Here is a 24,767-nt window from a genome sequence, read left to right as displayed (position 1 = left end):
TTAAGAAAAGCGTAAATTTATTAAGTATTTAAACAAGTAATGAGAATGTGTTGGCGATCAAGTAGGAGCAGGTGAGGAAGGCAAAATATCTGAATGTGGAAGAAGAGAAGGAAAGGTTACAAAAAGCCCGAACAGAGATAGAGAAGCAGATGAAAGCGGAGAAGTCACAAGTAAAAGACATTGCTGAAACTCTGAAGAGAAACTTGGCAGAACAAAACATGGTGAAACAGATAATGCAAATGGAAGTGCCAATTAAATTAAATGATCTTCTTCTCACCATGCCATAGTTACGTATGACTATTATAAATATGACACCGTCCCTGAGAGTGACAGAGGAAGCAAAGGATAGTAAGGAAACAACCATGGTAGCAGCAACAGACCCGATGTTACTAGCACTTATGAAAGGTAGACACCCAGCAGTGATGGAGATGGGAATTTTGGGTACGATGCTAACAGATACAGTAGTAGATGGAGAATCAGGAGTGAACGTGTTGTCGGAAGATATTTTGAAAAAACTTGGACAACCAACACTATGGCCACCCAGCTTTCAATTACTTACAATAGATCAACATGGGATAAAACCCTTGGGCACTCTGATGGCACAGTTGGTAACAATTGGGACAACTATTTTTACTGGATTTCGTAGTCATTCCACTAAAGAGAAGAGGATATGACGCCATCCTGGGATGGGGTTGGCTGGTGCAAGCTAAGGTAAAGCATGACTGGAAAAGGAACACCCTGTCCATGGAGAAAGGAGGTAGGAGATTTATAATTGATTTGCATATGCAGATGGTAGGAGAAGCAGCGTCCTCGAACTCTAAAGGCAAAGGTGAGAGTGATGACGAAGGGAAAAAGAGGATGGAACCAGAGGAAGAAGGGGTGCTAAGATTAGGAGGGTTAACTGATGATGACCTAGATTCTGTGAATGGACTGCTACACTGGCAAATGGAAGATTATGAGGTTTTTCCAAGTTGCAACATCTTGAGCGTTGAGGAAGAAAAACCAGGCGATGAGTTTCCAAAGGAGTACAATGAATTGAAGGAAGGAAAAGCACAGGTGGATGAAACATCGGCCCATACGTTTAGTAAAGATAAACTACTGAAGTATGAAGAGCTGACGGTGAAAACAATGAACTTGGGTGATGAGGAAAATCCGAAGAACATCCTTGTAGGAGATGATTGGAACCTAGTGTTGAAGACAACAGCATTCAAAATATTCATGGAGTACAAGGATGTTTTTGCTTGGATGAATAAAGACTTAAAAGGAGTACCACCAGAGCTATGTGTCCACCGGATACCATTAATCGAAGGTGTGGTACCTATACAGAAGCGGCCATACTGAAGGAATAAGAACTATGCAGCATGGGCCATGGAAGTTGCACAAAACAGGTGGAGGGTATGGCGTCATAAGCGTTTAAAATTAAACAACTTTCAACCCAGTCAATTGGTACTGAAGTATAATGGACGAAATGAAATAAGGCCTGGAAAATTTAAAATTAAATGGGTTGCACCATACAAGATACGAGAAGTTGGATATAATGGAGCAATTAAATTGTGGACACTAGATGGAAAAGAAATACCAAATGCCGTAAATGGATCAAAGTTGAAAATATATAGGGAGAAGAAGGATCCTCCATGGGCAAATAATTGAACGAAGAAAAGAGGCATGTAAATAATGTATATATGTATAATATTAAAATTGAATATAGTTTTAAAATGTTGAGTGATACTCTGTAGTTGTAAAAGTATGAAGTGATAAAATAAAGCATAAAGTAAATGTATTAAGAGGCAAATTTTAAAGGAATTTGGAGAAAAAGGCCGTACGGCCTTGAAAAGAAAAGTGGAAGCAATAGTTAGATGACCGTGTGGCCCATACGACCTCAAGAGGAAATCAATTAAGAACTATACGGCCTATGGGCAATGAGGGTAAGATCACCATATGATGCTTTTAGAAACAAAAATAGTGGAAGGGAGACCATACGGTGCCAAAGTAGGAAAAAGCTGAACAAAGACCATACGGCCTGTCCATACGGGTTGGGGGACCAGTGGAAGAAAGACCATACGGTAATAAGAGGTGCCAAAGTAGAAAAAGACCATACGGTCTCAAGACACTAAAACACCATTGTAAGGATTTGGTGACCAGAGGAAAGGGAAGAAAGTCGTATGACATATGGAAAGGGAGAAGTTGGGACAACCGTACGAAGGGTATCAGGAAAGGAAGAGGAATTGCTGTAGCCGATTCACAAAGCAAGTCTATAGGAAAGAGGAAGTGAAAGAGCAAAATAAAAATAAAAAAAATGACGATAGATTGAAATAGTTCGGAATGAGTAATGCATGATGCCAAAGGGAAGGGTAGACATAAGCAGTTGCCAGAAAGAGTGTGGAATTGGAAGAAAATGACAAAAATAGTGTGTTCCATGCAGTTTTGTATGGGTTTCGGAGTGCTAATTTGGTCTTGGTGGCAACCCCACCTTGTATCAGCCCATGGGGGCGCTGCCCCTCAACCTCGTTGCGGGTGTTGCCCCCAAGACCCCTAGTCGTTGCGGATTATCAGTTGTGGGAAGTATGACCAGTTGATGAGACCTGGAGCTGCGACTATAGGCATGAGTGTTTGTGTGTCAGAGGTGGCACTTGGAGTAGGTGTTTGGGTGTGAGGCCATCTTGGTGGATGCATAAAGAGCTTGGGAGGAGCTGATCATCTAGTTGAAGGCAGTACGACGACACTTGGCTCAGTGTACCCAGGAGTTGGAAACAGAGAAAGCGGCACGGGTGGCTATCAAGGTCAGCTAAGGAGACAGTATTGTGGCTATAGATGCAATGTGGGTTGAAGACTAGTATGGTGTAGGCACATAACGAATGTGAAAGTGATGTGACAGAAATAGATCTATCTTGTTATAGTTAGTCAGTTAATGTATTTTGTTTTTAATTTGTCTCAGATATTTTCTAATTGTCATCTGGAGATGACTTTCTTTTGGGGGGGGGGGAGTGATGTTGTTTGTAAAATGTATAGTGTAGCCGACGGGTAGAGTAGTATCCAAAAGAGCACGTGGCGCTTTAGTCACCCCTTCGGAAAGGTATATGTACACGTCCGAGATGGACTTTGGAATCATCATTGATCATTGTAGTCATTGTAATTGGATTATAATCTACAAGTGCATACATGAATAAAGTACCTATTCTGAATTGAATTGTGTTATACATGTGTTGAACTTCTTACCCAGTACGGTAAACAGCCTGGCTATCCAAGGAAACAATACTTTCAAATGAAGAATCAATGTTTCCATACAATTGCTGGATGATGGTCCAAGCAATGAAGGGGCTTTCAGTGTGCTCTATATGATGTAAAATATCCTCAAAATAGTAAGATATACTAGTCCATAGACAATATCATTAATATTAAACCACACACTTCTCTATTCTTGGTTGGCTTAGGAACATGTCCAAGGCAATAGGGTAGTAGACCCGAGATCCTTCTCAAGACAGTGATTCTTTATCCCTTCTTTCCAAGATAAATAATGCTCTGATGTTAGCTTGACAACAAAAGGATGAAAATAATAACCAGACATGATTAAGCCCCCCGTAAATGGAACTTTATCTCAGTTCGTGATTACAAAAAGAAACATATTAACAATCCCCAATCTAATAAAAAAAGTTCATTCTAAAATAGTTCTGGTCTGCAATACATGCGAATAAAATTAATGCTCCTTAGCAATCATGGGCTTTGATACCATGAAATAATAGTAAATGGGATAATAATCTTATTATCAATCAACTCTTAAATAGAGTTTACAGACGCTAATGAAAGCATGAAGCTTGAACGGAAAAACAAAATTGTCTTAATTATGACAACTTTTAAAAATAGAACTTTATGATCAATCTAAATTAGAAAGCCTAAATGGCTATTAACTAGAACTAGCAAAATATAGCGAGAGACCAAAAATATTAAAAATATTCTAAGATTAACAAAATTTTAAAATTATCTATCTAGATTTGGAGTTCGATGCGTCGCCATTTCCACCACATATATGATGTTTTACCAAGCAAAAAATTGGTCGTATGTGCTTTTTCGATGCCTATGTGGGAGAGGGACCGATTTTTATTTTAAAAATGGGGGAAAGTCACTATGTTTACAAATTCTCGACCCAAGACATTTATTTTTAGTATTCACCAAAGTTGCACAAGTTTCCAAACATCAAAGGTGCAGATTTAGTGGAGAGAAAAATATAGTAAGGGACAGTGTTATGCATTATGGGCTTTGTGGAATGCAGTTCAAGTGCTATGGATTGAATTTACACCATTTACCTTCGGAAATTTGCACAGTTTCATTGAACACCATTTAAATAAAGCATCTAAGCTAGGATTGTCTTTAGCTACATAACATTTACTCGTGAACTATTTTAATAAATTTATATGTCAGCTCTGCTATGTTTTTAAATTTTTTTATTTGTGAGTACAATTTGAGTTTGTTTTTAAGAGACAAGGTTATTTTAGTTGTTTGTATTATAATATTTTTTAATCTTAAGGACTCTTGTAGCATCCACATTTATAATAAATTAATAAAATTTTCTACAAATGTTTAGAGACTTCGTCCATTGACTGTACCAACCAAAAAAGCAAGTATCATATGAGTTTTTGAGTCTGCATTCCTGTCATTATGTTCCTTTTCCTCCAAGTTGATGCTATCTTTCTCCCAAACCTTCAAAAGTGCCTCTTCTACCATATATATAGTACAGCAGTAGCGAATGTAGGGATTTGTTTTTTCTCACATTGGCAGATGCAAACCTGTACCTAAACCAGAAACTTACAATGCAAACAATGTTTGTAAACTTGGCTGAACCATTTGGCATAATAATTATTCTAGGATTATTCTTTCTAACATCAAAGGGAGAGGGAGGGAGGGAGAGTTTTAGAAAACTAGTTGAATATTAGAGTTGCATTCTATGGATATGACTATGTTGGTCTCAATTGAAAGTTTCCATATAGTTACAAGAAGTAAAGCCTTATTTTATAATGAGAACTTATGGCAGATATACGACAATTTAAGAATTTTTTTTCCTTTTGGTAAAAAGTAGGCCTTTCTTTTGTGTTGAGTTTTAGACCATGCACTTATTACAACCAATATTTTCACTGTATTTATATGCAGGTAGATGTGCCTTCATGTTTTGTTGGTCTTGTGCTGGAAAACTGTGAGCTTCCATATCCTAATCATGGACATGTCATACTAGCAGACCCTTCTCCTATTTTGTTCTATCCTATTTGCAGCACAGAGGTTTGTTGCTTAGTTGATGTACTAGGGCAAAAGGTTCCATCTATTGCCAGTGGAGAAATGGCAAAGTATTTACAAACTGTGGTGGCCCCTCAGGTATTGGATAGAATTTGGACACAATTCCTTGTGTGTCAAGATTGGCTTTGTATTTATTTGGATACACTGGATACTAAAATGGACAAAATAATTTACAGAACCTATTTTTATTAAGTATTCTTTCTTAAAGATGGTGAGATGTGTTGCATGAGAATTCTCTAAATTTGATATGCAATGTATCAGCTACCCGAGCAACTACAAACACCATTCTTAGCTGCTATTGAAAGTGGGAATATACAAACCATGCCAAACAAGATCATGCCAGCCTCACCATTGCCTAGGCCCGGAGCACTTCTATTGGGGGATGCTTTCAATATGAGGCATCCATTAACTGGTGGAGGAATGACTGTTGCATTATCTGACATTGTAGTTCTTAAAAGGCTTTTTAAACCTCTTTGTAATCTTCACAATGCCTCAGCCCTCTGTCAGTATGTGGAATCATTTTACACTCTTCGCAAGGTATCTACTTGTAAGAGGTGGAGTAATTTTGTCTATTCAAACAGTAAGAATAATTAGTCCTACAATAAAATGCTATTGCAATTTCATAAATACTGAAAAGCTGTTAGTCTAACAGTATCATTTAAGGCTATGAGCTTTTCATTAAGCTACTCCTGCATCTAGATTTATTCTCTATATGAATATCCTATTTTAGCTATGTTCTTTATATAAATATCCTTTCTTTCTATCATTGTTACTAATTTTAGAAAATTCTCATTACATTTATGCAGCCTATTGCATCAACTATAAATACTTTGGCAGGTGCACTATATAAGGTCTTCTGTGCTTCACCTGATCAGGCAATGAAAGAGATGCAACAAGCTTGTTTTGACTATTTAAGTTTGGGAGACGTGTTTTCAACTGGACCTGTGGCCTTGCTATCTGGCCTCAATCCACGACCACTGAGCTTGGTTGTACATTTCTTTGCGGTGGCTGTATATGGTGTTGGCCGACTATTGTTACCTTTTCCTTCACCAAAACAATTCTAGCTTGGAGCCTGCCTGATTTTTGTAAGTGCATGATTATTGTGTCATGATTTATGAACTCATTAATGCTTAGCTTTTAAGCATGTATTCTCTGCTCGAAAAAAGGTTATCCGAATTTCTCGATTTAAAATTCTTAAAATTGAGTTCCCTTCTTGAAAGATACAAACTAGAAATCTGGCTAATAATTTTAATTAGGATTTTCTATTAAGCCATTTTTTGATTGGATGTGAATCGTTACATGTCTGTAATCCCCCAAAAAAGCCAATGGCATTTCCCAGAAGAGCTGCTTGTGAATATTATCTACACTACTGTATATTTGCTTGGCTAAATACATAATCTGCCTATTACATTTAAAGTCTAATATTTGATTTTTCTTATTATCTTGCCTTCTTGACTAGCAGACTTTTCAAAGAAGCATTTCTCAATTCAGTGTAGCCTTTCTTTCATACTTTTTAAAATTGCCCCTTCAATACCATTTCAAAATTAAATAAATACTTATAAATGCGATTTTGAACTAATAAGCACTCAGAGAATAGATAAAATATATTGGCGGGAAGCACAAATGACTGCTGTGCACAATTTGACTACAATAGGTTCATAAGCATAGGAAGATGCCAGCATTGGCCAATTTCAGTGAGAAAGATTTGGAGCTGCAAATTGTCTGTTGAACTCTTGGAATGGAAACTAAGGCTTTGGAGGAGGCATAAATAAAGTGGCAGGTGGGCCAGGACAATGATATCCACTTGTAATATTCAAAAGTTCAGGAAAAAATGTTCATGACATTTGTTGGCTGCTCTAATGTTGTTCCTGTGTAGTGATGGTGATTGAGTTTACTACAATGATGCTTGAGACTGTCTTGTAGGAGTAATTATTTATACAAAGATGATGTGATGAGAGAGCCATAAGACCTGTGAGTTGGCGTGAATGACTCTCCTATGTCAAGTTAACTCTTGAATAAAGGAATACAAGCCCATATGATCTCTTTAATGAATCAAGTGCAACAGAGAATAATTTAATCAACTCAAATTAGTGATCTATGCATCTTGGGGATAATCATCTTCTTGAAATTGGAGTTAAAGTGAGAAAGTTGATCTTTGAAGAGTGTTCTTTGGCTAATGTAAAACTTGTAGTTGATTTTTGCTGAACCTATTTGATAGCTGATTACTGTTTTACTTACTGAATTGGTCAATCCAATCCTAAGTTTGATCCCGAGACTGCAAGCAGAATACAATTTTTTGACCAGACATCCTGAAGAACTTGTTTAGTACTGGAGGAAATAGAGCAACTACCAAATAGAATTTCTGAACCTTCTAATTTCCTTGCTGTAGACTCATATCATGTGGAAACTTGAATATAGGCACTTTTATCATCTATACACATATTGTTAGAAGTGCAAGTCGATATCTGTATATGCAAAGAAAATAGAGAAGATGCAGATATATACTGTGTAATGTATTGGAGTTCATGAATTTTTATTAGCACTTGTGATTGGCTTCTGTCATATGCAAGCCCTAGTGTAAATTTTAATTATTCATCTTGATTTAGAAGGTGAAATTGGAGCTTGTATCCTCATGCAGGGTCACCTACCTCATCGACCTAGTATTCACAACGTCTGTTTGGTTTGTGGAATTGTAGAAATCAAGATTTCTACAAATCTTGATTTAGCCAAATCAAGGTTTTGCAAATCTTCATTTTTATTTTTGGAATTTTACTTGAACTGTTTGTTTCAATCAGAAGATGAGTGTGAAGACACATTTTTATGCCTAAGCTTGGAGTTGAGGGAAGACTCTAAAAAGTAGTCCATTCTATTGTTTTTACACTCAAAAAACATAACCAGGTTTTGATTTTCAATTCTAAATTGCTAGTAGAAAGTTGGAAAACCTGGTTTTGAGGCTAAATTAGAAGTCGTGAATTCCAATTCCAATCTGCCAATTTTGAAACAAATGCAAAAAATTTCAAATCCAGATTATGAAAAAGTCAATTCCTGTCATCTTCCACGAAACAAATGGACCCTCTTTTCATCAAATGCAGCCTTGACATACGGTAACCTTCCCATTGAATATTTCTAAAATAATGCCAGTTCTCTTGCATAAAACTTCTGTTTTCTTTCGTCATGTGAAAAGTCTTGGCATAAAGATTTCCAATTTTTCTCACTTGAATGAACATTCTGAATATCACAGACATGGCTATCTATTTGCTCATTGGTATTCTAATCTTGTTTGCCTATACACATAATTGTGTGCTTGGGTAGTCACTCTGATAGCAGGTAAAATTCTCACATGTAACTTGGGCTTGCATATCATTTTGAAAGGAAAAAATATTAATAAATGCAGATGCAACCTATCTTTATTGAAGTATGCTAATTTATCATCAAGTACAATTACTTTTAGAATCGAAGAATACATATTGTGACATTTTGTTTTTGTATTGGTTCCAATTGTTTGATCGTCACACTTTTGGTTCTTGTTGGTTCTGGCAGGGTGCCTCCAATATTATTTTCCCAATCATTAAGGCAGAAGAGGTTAGGCAGATGTTCTTTCCAAGTATGGTTCCTGCATATTACAAGGCACCACCTGCGCATATCATCCAGGAGAGGAGAAGCAATTAGTGATAATGTGGAATGTATGCTATATTATCATTAGATGACAGTTCCTTGTGTATCCTTATCGAGAAAAAGTACATACCATATATTTATATGCTATTCAAAATTACAAATCACCATGTGGAGAGCGCACGGATTTAACATTTGAAATATTTAAGTACAAATATTGAAGTTAATTCCTATTGTAGTCTTCTCAATGTATTCAATTTGCAACAAGAATAGATACTTCATTTCACAGAATCAACAAAACTGGAAAAGCCCTGCATATTTCACACCAGGAGAAGTTTGGGATTTCCAATTTTAAGATACTTCTGATCTACTTTTGGTGGGGGCTGCAAGGTGTGTATTATTTTGGCATGGTGAGGACTTTCTTTGCATGGAAATGAGAAACCAGATTTATTTTTTTATCATTTAGTAGAGTTTTTAGTTACAGACACTTTCTGTAAATCACACAATAAAGCAAAACATAGGTCACATTTTTAATTTAGAGGAATAGGTTTGTACACTTAACCAATACCAAGGTAAATGATAAAATGATATCCATGTGGATTTCTAGTGTAAGCTTGGCTTCATTCATAAAATCAGTGTCTTAATCGTCAATGCCCTTAGAAATTACCTTTACCTGCTCTCATCACGTGCTACAGAAGCAAATGAGAATATGGAGAAAATTGTATAATAGAGCTTAGAAGTTTTGACCCCATCAATTTGTGAGATGCAATTCAATCTAATGAAAGACTTCACTAATTCTACTCTATTGAGTTCATGAAAAGTTAAAAAATATGTACACCAAAAATATGTACCTTGGAGTGAGTATGTGTTTTTAGTGTTGAGAGACAAATAGAGTAGGTTTAATGTCTTGCATATTTTTTAGATTTTCCTAGCATACATACATGCGATATTGTCTCAAGAATTGCAAAATTTCATAATCACGTGTAGTGACTTGTTCAGCACGGTGCCACTTGCAAGGCGATGTCTATGCCGGCATCATAACGGCAATCTTTAAATAAATTTAAATTTAAGATACAATTTTAAAATGATTTTTAATTTAATTTTTAAAACCAGTCAAATGCTTATTTGATGCATGCCGGCATAGACATTTGGCCACTTGCACTGCTAGATTTGTAATGTAAGCTGATCTACAACTATACTAACTTTCTTATGTGTTACTTCTGAGAGCCTTTTTTCGTCTGTGCAGATAACCATTAGACACAAATGAAAAACCTTTTTTTCCTCAAATTATTAATAGTGCAGACAATCATTAGACACAAATGAAAAACATGACTAAAGAGCTTAAGAGACTGCTTAAATACTAGAACACAATAGACAAATGAAAGCTGTGAGTAAAGAGTTAAAGAGACCACTTAAACACTAGGAAACAATAGACATAAATGAAAACCATAGCTAAAGAGTTAAAAGACTACTTCTATAAGTCTACTTAAACATTAGAAAATAATGAACATAAATGAAAACCATGACTGAAGAGTTTAAAAGAATGTTTGAACATTTCAAAAAAGAAAAGAAAAACTATCATTGTACTAAGTAAGGTATAAAAACAAGAGGTAACACATACTATTCGAAGGGCACAATACAAAGTCTAGTAAAATTACATTATCATTTAAAAGGAATCAAGGAGTCAAATCAAATCTATTGAAAACTTGTTACAAGTGGTTCTAGCACCAAAAGATTCCATCAATGCATGATACAACTACTAGATTTATAGAATCTATAAGAGTATAGAATCTATAAGAGGTGGTTAGTCGCTTGTCATGAATCTTGAGGGGAGCATTGATTATTTTCCAACAATCTCCCTCCTAAGCATTACGAGGGGATTTGAACTTGCGACCAAGCTTTGATACCACTTGTTACAAGTGTGGTTGTTGATGCACCAAAAGGTTGACCTATCAATGTCCAATGCAACTATTAGACTTATAGAATACATATGAAGTGGTTAGTCCTTTGTCACAAATCCTAGGGGAGCGTTGAACAATTGCCAACAAAAACTTCTAGACACAATTGACTTGAGCACTATTACATAAGAGTGACTAACTAGAAAGTAGAATTGCTCATGAAAATACGATTAGATTGTTGATTCATATAATCAACAATAAATTGCTCACCAAGGAGTACGCAACTCATTAAAAAAAAAACAACCACCGTGTTGGACAATATATCGATTTGCAACATAATTAAGAAGGGTTATTCAAAAGAGTCTTTATCATACACACAATGTAATCAATCTATATTATTATGTTGAACTTCTTAACCAAAAATGTTCATTAAAAGCAATTTACGGGCCTCAAATTGGTCAGTGTAAACCTAAGATGGCCTAGTGGTGAACTTGTGCAAGTTCAAATCCCACAAGGGGTTAAGGTATGAATGCCTTGTTTTTAGCAGAATTGGGTCCCCCCTGCAAGGAGTGTAGGGTAGTCCCATATTTTTGTCACCATATGTAGACCAAAAAACATATGGCTAGTAACATGGACTATAAAATGACCTTTCCTTTCCTTTCCTAGGTGAAATCTTGCAACACAAGCAAAACAAGTCCATTTGGATGAATTTCTTTTGGAATACTACTTGTCTTCAAACCTCTTACCTTGAACTTGAAGCCTCTTAAGTTGAGCATGAATATTGTATAATATATTGATAAGATCATAATGTAGTTGTCATATAGTTTGTAGATTATGATTGTCTAGGGATAAATTCAACTAACCAATTAACCTGTAGGTGAAGAAAGGAATGAGATAAAACATCTAGGCAAGGAGATTTCCAAATGAAGTTGATGGTAATTTTTTTTAAAGCCTAGATGACAATATTGCGAATAGAAGAAAGTCCAAGAAGTGTTACTTTCCAAGATCAAACAAGAGAAACAAGTGTCAGGAGAGCAGAGAAGAGGGAGTTCCACAATTGGTGGGTATGGGCACATTACCAAGAAACATGAATGGTAGACTCCTTTCTTGTGTAAAATGGACAAATTGGGACTTCTTATTTGGTATTATGCGTCCATCATGTTCCATTGAGGTTGCATTTCTATTTTCATTTAAACACCTTTGAATCTTTTGTTCACTTGTCCTATATTTTTAACCTTGGAAAATGGATATTAGGCACCTTGTTCAACCACATTAAAGTTAAGTCATTCACATTTTGAATAATGTAGAAATTCATCAACCTTGCATATTAAGATATTAAAAAAGGTTCTTGAGAGAAGATTACATTTTCCTTAAATACATTAAAATACATTAAAATCATGTCATCATAAAAATGATATATAGTTTGGTTTATCAAATGTAAAGATCACAATGTAGACAATTTTTGAATGAATCAACATTTATCATGGACCCATGAAATTGAAAATCTATTTTAAAATAAATGTAGACATTCTAGTAAATTATAATAAACAAATAATTCATTTAGTTCTTCCGCATTAATAGTATCTATCTATATTAGAATATTAGGACAAAATAAGGTCTCATAAATAAATCGATGTACATTTACTAATTAGGAAGTGACCAACATGCAAGTTTTTTAATAGAAGTGAATGAATAATTAGTTTGAGGAAAAATATTAAAATTGTATCACTTTTGTGTGATATGGTGCCATTTCTTGGATCATTTAACATCATAATTATAATTGATAAAGATACATCTAACATTTTTTGTTCTATAGTTTTGCTTGTTTATCCCTCGACACTTGTGCACATATCTCATATGTGCTAGGGATAAACATTTTTTAATTAACTTTTTACTTGTTCTATATTTTTGACTTAAAAAAACAGATTTTAGATATCTAATTCAACCACAAGAAGGTTGAGATAAGTGATTGAAATTATGAATAATCTAGAAATCCATCATCCATGGTTATCAAGGAAGGTTTCGAAAATAAGATTACATTTCCCTTTAAACCATCTATTTTTTTAAAGGTTTTAAATAAATTAAATTTAATCAACCATAAAAAGAGTATATTGATAGAATATCTCTCCCAAATGTAAAGATCACAGCTTAGATGATATTTTAATGGGTCATTTTTTTATCATAGACCTATGAAATCATTTTTTCATCAAACAATGAAGAGAAAAATCTATGTGCACTTGAGTGGATCAATACTATGGGGGACTTTCCTAGAAGGCTCAATTCATCACCCTTGTGAGCATCACTTAGATGCCATTAGTGTAGAGTATTCCACTAATTTTCATGAGAGATTGATTCTTGTGAACCATGACTCATGAAACATGGGTCAATGAGTTTGACTAAAAAATGCAGTTGAATACTGATAGCAATATTAAAATTTGATTTGTAGTAGGAAAATAACTACTACTTATCAATTGATGAGCTAAAGGAGCTCTAAATGAATGGGTTATAAGGCCCAACACTTGCTAAAGGTTTTACATATAGGCAAACAATCTAAGAGGGCTTAACCTTAGAGGAAACTCCATGGTTAAGTGTGCTTGAGTTGGAGTAGTACTAGCATGGGTGACCTCCTAGGAAGGATTGATGCATCACTCGTGTGAGCATTACTTAGATGCAATGAGTGTTGTATACCATCGACTCTCATGGGAGATGGGTTCTTGCAAGCCACTACTCATGAAACACGTGTCAATTTTTTTTATTCGAAAACTACATAGTTGAATCTTAATAATAGTATCACAATTTGGTCTTGGTATTAGATCTATTAGAATTATGAATAAAGCATTTCTTACTAAGCATGGATGGAGGGGTTTTGAGGATGCTAATTAATGGAGTACCATCTAGAAACATAAATATTTGTTTAATTCCCCTTCTATCTAGGATTTCATTAATTTTCCTGTGGTTGCTAACACTTCTGCCATTTGGGATGTTGTTCATGGGGTTAAGGACATTGTTTCTTTAGAGAGTAGATGGAAGCTGGGTATTGGTAGGGGAATGAGGTTTGGGAGGATTTCTGGCTCTTGGACTATCCCCTGGAGAGTGCTTTTAATGATAGAGACATTATTGAGAAATGTAAACAGAGATTCAAAGACTGTGTATCTAATTACTAGAAATATGGAAGTTTGGTGAATATTGTGGACATAGATCAGGACCTCTAGCTTATACATAATTCTCTCAAATTTGCCTATATTAATTTAAATTGTGAAGATACACTTGTTTGGGGTATCCATCCTAGTGGAAAATACAAAATGGCTATGGTCTTTAAGGCCAAAGACAATGATAGATTCCCACCTTGGGTGAAAGTTTGGATGAAAGGTTTTGTACTTAAGATTAAAATTTTGTTTTGGATTGCTTTTCAAAATGGCTACGGTCTTTAAGGAAAAAGCCAATGATAGACTCCCACCTTGGGTGAAAGCTTGGATGAAAGGTTTTGAACCTAAGATTAAAATTTTCTTTTAGATTGATTTTCAAATAAAATCCTTATTATTGAGAATCTTAATAAAAGAGGCTTTTATTTTGTTAATAGATGCATCCTTTGCAAGAAAGACATTGAAAATACTGATAATCTCTTCATCCATTGTAGTTTTAGTCAAGAGGCATGGAAAATTCTTATGGATTATTGGAAAGTTTCTTGGGTCCATGTAGAGAAGTTGATTTACTGTTTTGAAAGTTGGAAGTGTCCAATGAAAAATCTTGAAGCCAAAGTGCTTTGGAACTTCTCTCTACCCCACTTGTGTTGGCGCATTTGGAGAGAAATGAATAGTCAAATTTTTAGGGATAATGACACTCCATCTTGGGATGTGGGTTAGAAAATCATTAGAGCTATCAAGGAGAATTTCCTGTCCTAGAATGGTGGAAAATAGAATTTTAATATTATGGACTTGCCTTGAACACTTCTATGAAGCCTAAGTAAAAAAGAGATGTTGTGGTCTGGTTGTCCCTTCCAAATGGCTAGTTGAAAACTAATTTTGATGGATTTGTGAAAGGTAATCTTGGTAAGGTGGGATGTGGTGAAGTTTTAAGGGATTACTATGGGAGAGTTGTGGATGCTATTGCAGTCCCTATTGATATTTCTTCTAGTCAAATTGCGGAGGCAACTGCTACTTTGTTTGTGGTTAGAATGCAAGTGGAAACTGAATATCAGAACTTTTGCCTAAAAGGGGACTCTCTAAATATAATAAACACTTTAAGTAATAAAAATCTATAACTTGTTCTATTGAAGAGATTATGGTGGAAATAAAGGGGCTCTTGAATAAGTTTGACAAAGATCATATATCCTATAGCTATTGGGAAACAAATAAGGCAGCTAACTGGATTGCGAATATTGCCACTAGCACTGGGAGACATATGGTGTGGAAGGATGACTTAAGCAACCACATAGAGCTTTAAGAGATAATAAATTTTGATGTGACTAATGCTATTGTGGGTGTTGGTGTTTTTTTAGACTACTAGGCAGAACAAGGCCTGATACTAGGATTTAGAGGACTTATCTTAGTCAAAGGGTTAGCTACTTCCTATGTTTAATTGAGAAAGCTTAAGATCTGGTTCCAACTTCAATAGAATCACCAAGATTCTCTACTCTTCAAGCTTTGCAAAGCTTAGACGGCTGCACCTTAGGGATACATGGTTATATATTTGATTATTTTGACAATTTTCTCACAATTAATTTAACTGATATTCCTCTTTTCTAGATCTATCCTCTCAAAGCAGAAAATGGTCATATATCTTCTATACTTTACAACTAATCCTTGATAGTATCAACTAACAATGAAATTCAAGGGATTACTGCAAATAAGTGTTGACCAATAGTTTAACTCTTCATACAATAAAGTGTTGCCCCACTTTTTAGCATATACAAGTTTTGCAAAGTGGAAAGTAAATTGAAGTCATGATTTGTCAAGTCGGGTCAATAGGTCTTTCTTCTTTAGGTGCTAAGTTTCTCCATCGGGTTTTCATCTTTTCCCTTCTCCCGTATCACATATGGTCTGGGTGGGTATTTCTTCATTGTCATGAGTCTTAGGGGTAGTTTAGAGTCATCCTAGATGGAGATGCTCGATTTGTGCTACATTGTTCATTTTTCTTGCGGCCCATTTAATCTGGAATCATAGAAAATAGCACCGGCGAAAAATCAAGTTCTGACTTCTCCTCGGCGGGTTTCACACCCCAAAGGTAAATTTCCACAAGACTGGTAAATGCTATTGGTAAGCTTCATTGAAGTAAAGTGAATCATGCTAAGAAAAGATCGTTCAAGTGATGTCATGATTTCACATTGAGAGTCATTTAAAAACTTGGAAAATGATCGGGATAAACATTGGCAGAAAACCAGAAAAGAGCTTCTCCGTAGCGGACTTTGAAGTCAGTTCTCAATTTTTCAAAGAGATATATGTAAAGGAATTAAGGAAGCCAATGGGCTTCACCCCTAACTTTCGAAGTTAGCTTTGTGTTTTTGGAAAGTTTAAAATAAAGCAAATGGAGCAAAGGAAGTAAACAATTGGCTTTGGAGGGAAAACAAGTTTCCTCTTATTCATTGTGGGTTTTCGCACTCAGAAGGTGAAACTCCTTAGCAATCTATAAATGCTATCCATAGGCTGAAAGAGGGAAAGAATAAATAGTGTCGAAAAATTCAGAAAGAACTTCTCTTCTGGCAGACTTCGCACCCCAAAGGCAAATCTCCGCAAAAGCCCAAATAGAGAAGTAAAGTAACTAAGCGAGCCCCATTTTCCTCACGCAACTTCTCTTAATGTTTCTTGAAGGTTAAAATAAAGTACTTAAGGCAGGGTAAAAGTGAAAGCTTAAAAGGAAAATTGGAAATCTGTTTCTCCGCTGCGAGTTTTCTGCCCTCGAAGGCCATTTTCTACATTTCAAAGAAAGTCATTTTTGCAAGTAGGGTAAGTATGTGATTTGGTTGCAGATTATTTTGGGCGAGTAAATAAAAACAAATCAGTGGATTGATTAGGTTTTTGCAAGAATAATTGACCTAAGTGGATTTTTCCCAAAGAAGTACTCTGTTCTTGTTCTTTCGAAAGATGAATGAAATGGAAAGTAAATAGGTAATTAATGAGAGTTACCGTTGAGCCAACGGAAATAGTGAAAAGACAAAGATAAATCCGTTGGAACTTCCGCATCCACCAATCCAATAGATTTACCCTTAATTTCACTCGTGTGGCGCGAGTTATGAAATTCAATGGGCAAATCTAGGTTGTTCTCTAAAAAGGGAAGTAACAGATTTTCAAACTCCCGTCTTACTGTTATACTGTTGTACTAAATAGTGCTTTCAAGTAATTGTCAAATTACAGAGTTGGCTCCTTGTATCAATTACAATTTTTCAAGCTATTGCTATCATACATCATAGAAAATGGTAACAAGATTCATGGGTTTCGATAGTTTGGGTGGAATTAGGTTGGAGTGGTCAACTTTCACGGATACTTCACTCCGCTTCTATGATATGTAAGACTTTCAAAGGAGGCTAAGATCAGAGCCAATTCATCCCATAACAGGAAAACTTTGGGGAAGAAGATTAGTTGAAGCAGCTGGGTTCCCTGTAGTAGTACAAGCCCCTGAGTTGATTCTAGAATGTATCAATTGTTACAACCTGGATACAAGGCAGATTCTATTGCTTGATCAAACAATGTTAATTTCAATCAATCGACAATCAGTAGTGAATTGCTTGCGAATTCTAGAATGGGAGGAGTTCTCTAATTTGACAGTGAGTGGAGCCATGTCTAAGTACTCTTTGAAGAAGATGGTTTGGAGGAAGGAGATCATGCAGTATTGGTTTCAGAAACCAAGGGGAACTAAGAGTAAAGTCCCTAAAAATCTTTTTGGCATAGGCCTCAAACTAGAAATTGTTGACATTTTGGTTCTATTGCATTGACTCAAAGGTGAGGTAGAAGCTTTTAATTTTGTAGAATAGTACTTTTTTTTGGTGCAAGTTATTTGCTCAGACACACAGTATATTGACTGGGCGCATGAGGTCAGTGAACAACTTTCTAGGGCTCTCAGTGCAGCTAAGTTTTATAATTCTTTTTATATGTCCTCATTCTTGATATACATGTTGGCTTCTCTTCAATTGTGGCCGGGACTTCCTAGAATTGAGGATTTCCCTGACAATGTAAAAAGTTATGAGTTTTATCCATGCTTGCAATTACAGAATAGTTATACAGAATACATCCGGGTAAATGATGCATTCACCATGAGGATTTGCAGGGAACTACAGGGACGCCCAGAGCAGAGATATTGTCCAGAGGTGATGGCGATCATCAGCCAATTTGGTAGTTACTTCATCCAGTTCTCATCATTTTCTTATTTGCATCTTGTAGCGTTCGACGGATTCCCACTAAAGCTATCCAGGTATCCAAATGATATGATTGTGCTCATGGAGATCGTGAGGCAAGCAGTACAAGTGAACATGTTGAGCGCCAGTCTGAAGAAGAAAGGGTATGAATTCCCTATAAAAGTTGGAGCATACAGTTGTGAAACCAAATCAGATGCAAAGAATATACTCAAAGAATTTGAGAGTAAATACAAATTAGAAGAGTATGAAGCAGTAAGGCCCCTGTTTGATCCTAATGGATATGCTAGGGATGTGCTCCAGATTGGGAGCGTGATCAAACATGTAACAACCATGGAAGATTATTGGGCAGATTGTAAGGATGAGTTAGAGAGCCGAGACTGCGCCTTTGCCAGATTTACAATTGATCAAATAAAGACATATGGAATAAATTTAGATGTAGAAGGGCTGGAGGATGATGGTCAGAATATGTACAATAATACATATTTGACAAAATTGAGGAATACTCCCGTTAGCTCTAAACCATATGTTGACATAGAAGAAAATTTCAATGTCATGATGGAAAGAATTGTCAAAAGAACTAGGAAGTGGGTTGAATGGACAGCTAAGAAAGGCCGAAGCAAGAGCAAAGCTACTCAAGCTTCTCCAGCTGCAGCTACTCCTACTTCATCTCAAAGTGTCACTCCCAGTGCTACTGCCATGACTGCTCAAAGACCAGCCCAATCTGTGGGAGGAGGTGATTAGCCCCCAGAGAAGCATGTTTCGATAGCCCCAACCTGTCAAGGTGGATCGCTACCAGTCATTGGAGCTCAAGTTGAAGCTGAGAAGGGAATAGAAGAGCAGAAAGATGGATCCCCTACTCCGGTCTCACCTCGACACGCCACTTTACCCCCATCTCCTCAAGATTCTCCAACTCCATCTCCTCATGTCACCCCTATCTTATCCCCTCATCATAACCGTACACGATCTGTAAGTGCTCCCCTTCTAAAGCCCACTAGTTCTCCTATTCAAATAGTAGAGGTCGAAGATGATAAAAGTAGTAGTAGCGAATCTACTGATTCTAATGAAGTTGCAAAGAAAGCCCAAAAAGAAGAGAAAGCTCCTGGTTCATCTTGGCTTCTTTCTCAAGATCCAAAGACCCCCTTTTCTGCAACTACATCAACAACGTCTCCAGTGAATAAGAAGATGTTTAGCATTGAGTCACTTGGAACAGCCTCCAAAGTGATTAGTACAGAATCTTGGCTCGAGGATACTTTGGAATCGAAGAGAAAAAGGAAAGAGGATACATTCAATTGGTCTCAGGGAAGCCAGGCATGATACAAAAGTAGGCCTATGGAGATCAACTAACGAGGTGATAGAGGAACAATTGAAGGATCTCAAATTGTCAAAAATCAGAATGAAAGCAAAGATTGAGGAATTAAAAAGATTCATCAGGCAACTAGTTGTTCCATTGGCAACCATTATTGGTGTGCCTGCTACTGAGAACCCTACTGCAGAGGAAGTGCAAGCCTTTATCTCACAACTCCAAAAGGATAGACATTATGGCCAGATCAAAAAAGAATGGATTGAGAAGCTCAGTACAGATGGAGCTATTCTAATTGATCAGATTGGAAATGTTATCCTTCGGTTAGAAATTGAGAAGGATAATATCACTTCTAATCATAACACTTTAGCTGCAGAAAAGGCAAGGTGTGAGGAATGTGTTTCTCTCTTAAATATGATCATCAAATGAAGGAAAAAGAGGTGATCAAAGCAAATATTTTGAAAAAGGGGACTGAGCCTCTGTTTGAATGGCTTTAGAACATGCAGTTCAAGCAAGAAATGATTCAAGAGGCAGAGGAAGGACTCAAAGAAACAAAGGAAAAGGTGAAGAAGATCCAAAATAGAGCATTTGAGCTCATGCAAGGGTTACACACAGATCCACAAAGTATCAGGCAAGGAAAGGCTCTCATTGGGATAGAGGTAATGAAGGATAACTTCTCTACATACTTGAATAATCTATCTGGGATGATTTCAAGCAGTCAAAACAGAGTGGTAGAATTGCAAACACTCGGCGGATGCGTATATGTGGCTGCTGGAGAGTTGACAAGTCAGCTGCGTGCAGTAAAGGAATTGGCTCGGGGGCATTCAAAGTGGCTCTTAAGATTCACCAATGTACATGTGCCTAGTCACGAGGAGATGATCCTAATTATAGTGGCTGCCAGAACATATAGGGCAAAAACTGAAAAGGGAAAGAAGTCTAAATGACTTATTCAGTACTCCTTTTTCTGTTTTCTGATGTAAATGTTATAAATTTTTGTAAATTTTGAAATTCAAAAAACTGGCATCTTGCCATTTTTCATCTAAGAAGATGAATTGATTGATATTCCTATTGTAACGGTCATCTCTCAAATCCTATATGTATGAAATTTAATGATTAATCAAAGGTTGGAAAATTTTGTGTGAAGTACTATCTATTGCAGAGACAATTGAATGGTACTTCATTTCAATCATTTTCTGTTCCAGTAGGTACTGTAATTAGTTAGTATTTCCTTTCTGTGTTACGGAGAACTAAGAAAGAACAGAGTTTCATTTCCCCTGTTTTCTAGAATTCATATGGATGTGATAAGTATATTTATATTTCATTTGACGAAAGGATTCTGTTAGTTTTTCCGATTCATCAGTTGTAATCTAGATTTAGATTTCAATTTTTTTTAGTCTTGCGCGGATGGACTTATGAATTCATAAGAAGTGTGGATACATAAATCTATTTCAATCTTGAGAAGTTTTTCTTGTCTGAATTAAGTTCTAGATAGGCTTAATTTGGTTTGCCTCTCCTGCTCTCTGGTCAAGAGCATACCCCGAATTAGATAAGTAGAAGCAAACATCATTCATTGAAGATTATTCATACAGGGAGTTGTACCTACCAATTCAGAGAAAAGCCAGTAACCATAAAACGGCTTTTCAACTGTTGTAAATAGATATTGTTCATGATTTGGTCATTAAGAGTCATAATTTCACGGATGATAAAAAGAAAAAATTTGTTTACCAACACAAAGTAAAATTGATTTGATTTCATATTTTATGCCCAATGCAACCCTATGATTTCTTCAACATGCAATTGAATGTGCATCTGATTGTATGATCAATGCCCTATCCATTGGGATTTAGAGTCTACTCAGCAAAACACTTTTGAACTAATTAATTGCATTACAATTAATCTTATCAACAATTGTCCCCAGACTCATTCTTATGAATATCCCTACTATATAACTAGAAACCCTATCAATTTATTGGAGTATTTACTTAATTCCTTGAATTAAAAGCTACAACAAATTGATATACAACCTATCCTCGTTGCACTAAATTGCATAAAACTTGCTTACACTCCCAACATAACCAATACATTACAATGGAGATAGAACTCAAAGACAAAAATATGGCAAAGCTTCCTCCTTTCAATTAATTTTCCTTGAAAATTACATAATGCTAGTAAAACTATAAAAACTTCAAGATAATATGGCAAACCAGTCAATGTTCACTCGTATTCTAAAATTTATAGGAGAATACATCACAAGGTTTTACAAAAGACTTAATGGACCAATTACAACAATAGCATAATGCTCAAAATTATAAGAAATTAGACCTCTTCTCCTCATCTTGGAAATCCTTTTATAAAAAGGATTTCTATAAGCTTCAGATGGGAGGACACTTGTCAAAACATCATTGGAAAACAAAAAGTTTTAAATAGTTACATCACAAATATCCTTTATAGTTGACAAAACTTTGAGATTTAGTTGTAAGACTGGCAGGTGGCATTCATTAGTAGTTGTTTCCTTTCAACAAATTTGATTTGTCTTCAGCCCATGTCACCATCAATTCCCTTTCCCTTTGTTCTTCAAATCTTTATCTATATGCTAATTGTATCTTCTAATTGTATCAATCACTGCCAGCGGATGGAAAAACCTTGATATCTGCAATCAACTCCCATATGGTGATATATGTGTCCATATTCGGCCAAGTGGAATTTTTTTACTATTTCTAACTCATCTAAACATTTTGTCCACTTGGCATTTGTTATGGCTCTAACCTCCACATTCACTTTGGACATGTATGTTTCTATCTTGTTATAAGACAAAAACCTGGGTTGATCAAGAATGTTATCAAAAGAAGATGACCACTCTACCAAGTCTTTTAATCTTTCCTCACCATCTAAAATTGTAGGCACAAAATTTGGTATACTTGCAACAATTGTCTTCATCTTATTTTGGATTTGTTGTAACTTGCCATTAAAGAATGTATTTAAATCTTTCACTTTATGAATCATTTTTTTGATGTTTACAATGATGACCTTTGGTTAGTCTTCCTTATGTGGTAGTAAATGGATTAATCTAACAAAGAATTGCATGTACTAGCCCTATGTATTTAAAAGTGGAGTTAGCAAACCAATAGCATCTAAACATTTATACTTAGCTCCCTCTAATGCCAAATAACTACCATGCACATTCTAGGAGATTGTTTTCAATGCATTTATCTTATGAGATAGCAAGTTCTTCATTGTTATGATATTTGCATCCTTACTTGCTTCTAAGTTTTCCTCATCAATTTCCATGGCGTGGCCTGATGCCTCCCCTGTCTCAATCATTTGATCATTTGTAAGCACACCTTTGTTATGGAGTTCTCTAGAAACTCTAATAGATTTGTTTAATGATGCCACCTCCATCTCCAACTTAATAATGTTTTGCTATAAGAAAAATGTCTTCTTCATCTCCTCTTCATAACTTCTTCTTGTTCCAATAATTTTTTCATATGTTTTCTCAAGTTGGGCCCGAAGAGTTTCCATCTTGTTCTTACTCATTAATGCTATGCATCCCAAATATCTAGTCATTGGAAGTAGACTGCACATGCCAAAATATAACATTTCCCCTAGGGAATTCTTTGATTTCCATGAGAGTGGGCTTATCATCCTCTGGAGCTAAACTCCATATTGCCATTGTTTGGACATCTATATTGAACCCTGTTCCCATCATATCTCCATACTAATTCTCATCCTCAAATGAGATTGATTTTTGTTGTCTTCTTATTCGATCAAGTAGAAAAGGAGAGCTCAAATCCCTCCTTGGGAAGATAATCATTCCACTCCTTATTACCAGATCTCTAGCCTCTTCAGCAATAAGGGTTTCACTGGTAGGATCATACTCCTACAACTTTTGCATCAACCCAATAATTACTCCATCTGAGTCTCCAGACTTCATTTTTAATTTTAATTCATTCCTTTTTATTTTAAACATGAAGTTTTTGAATTCATCTGACTTGATAAAATTGTTATCGCTCATAAACTCCCTAGCTTCAATGATTCTATCATCAATAATTTGAGCTTCTAGCTGTAATTTCTTTGTTCTCTACTCATCTTCAGATGCCTAGGATATTAAGAATCTTCTTCTAATATCATCAAAGTATTTTCTCCCCTTTGAAAAAATCTAGAGAGCCTTTTACTGAGCCTTATTTGGTATTTCTACCATTTTCTGCTTCTTATGTCTTTATTCTGCCCATGCAAAACTCTCAAGAACATCTTGTCCAGGCTGGTCATCTTCAGATTGATCTTCTTCATCAAATATCTCCACTATGTATTCATCATCAGAATAGTCTAGGTTAATCTTTTTTTTTTTGATTTCCTTTGGGACTTGAGACACCAACTCATTGAAGTTCTCTACAGACTTATCCAATTTGGCCCAATATTCTTCATTAGGATAAAACCCTTTAAAAGATGGGTCTTCCTTTCTCATCTCATGTTCATAACCAACAATATCTTTGCACTTAATCATTCTTTCCCTTTTAACACCCTCACTCAACACATCAACAATAACTTCTTGTTCCCACATAGGCTTTGTAGGGGGCATATTATGTCCTCTCATACTTTTCAAGGCATGCCTAACTACATCATAGGGGTCATAAGTTCTGGTTGGGACAATTGGCATTTTATAATTTTGCAAAAAAGAATTGGTCTACTCAATGGCATTTTCACCAATTTCAAAGTCTCCCGCATTAGTACATCTACATAGAAATATTCCCTTCATGTCACCCTTGCCTAAGTATTCTCCATTCAAAGAAAAAAATTGCCAAAATATTTCTACCAACCCTAGCTTCTCAGGAACATATTTAGGTAAAATGTGGGGTGGCTGGGGACATCCAAAAATTCTTATAACAATATATTGTTCAAATAAGAAAACACTACCCCAACCATGAGCTAATTGGTTTCCAACATCAAAACACCATTTAGGTTTAACAATTTTCCTGATATTCCTAGGGACTCTTTCAATTACACATCCTATCATTTTCAAAATTGGATGAACAAAATCATTATAGAAAGAGATAACATTTGAATATAGGTAGTACATTTACCATACTCGTGTCCATCTTTGCACTAGAAACCTCTCTCCCCACTCCTGTGTAGACTTGAAGAAGCTTTGGTCAAATATGTCAGCATTCTTGGACAAGATAAGGTGCATGATCAGGGAGTAGTGATGGAACTTGAAATCCTTCAACTCTCCTTACTAGGCAACAATGATTTCCTTATGAATACTCTCAATGATTTATTGTACAAAATCATATCCAACATAATGATTTGGGTCTTGAATATTTAGAGCCAT

At 35.8% G+C, this 24,767-nt stretch overlaps 1 pseudogene; it reads left to right on the top strand.

Moving 5' to 3' along the window:
- The first annotated feature begins 1,919 nt into the window (after positions 1 to 1,919).
- Positions 1,920 to 8,952, top strand: LOC149565597 (squalene monooxygenase SE1-like; annotated as a pseudogene).
- Positions 8,953 to 24,767: the final 15,815 nt, after the last annotated feature.

Source organism: Cupressus sempervirens, chromosome 3 (genome assembly GCF_028749045.1).
Source record: "Cupressus sempervirens isolate cs-2001-9-10 chromosome 3, ASM2874904v1, whole genome shotgun sequence".
In the NCBI taxonomy this organism is placed as follows: domain Eukaryota; kingdom Viridiplantae; phylum Streptophyta; class Pinopsida; order Cupressales; family Cupressaceae; genus Cupressus; species Cupressus sempervirens.
Note: the sequence above shows the minus strand (reverse complement) of the source record. Positions and strands in the feature narration are given on the sequence as shown.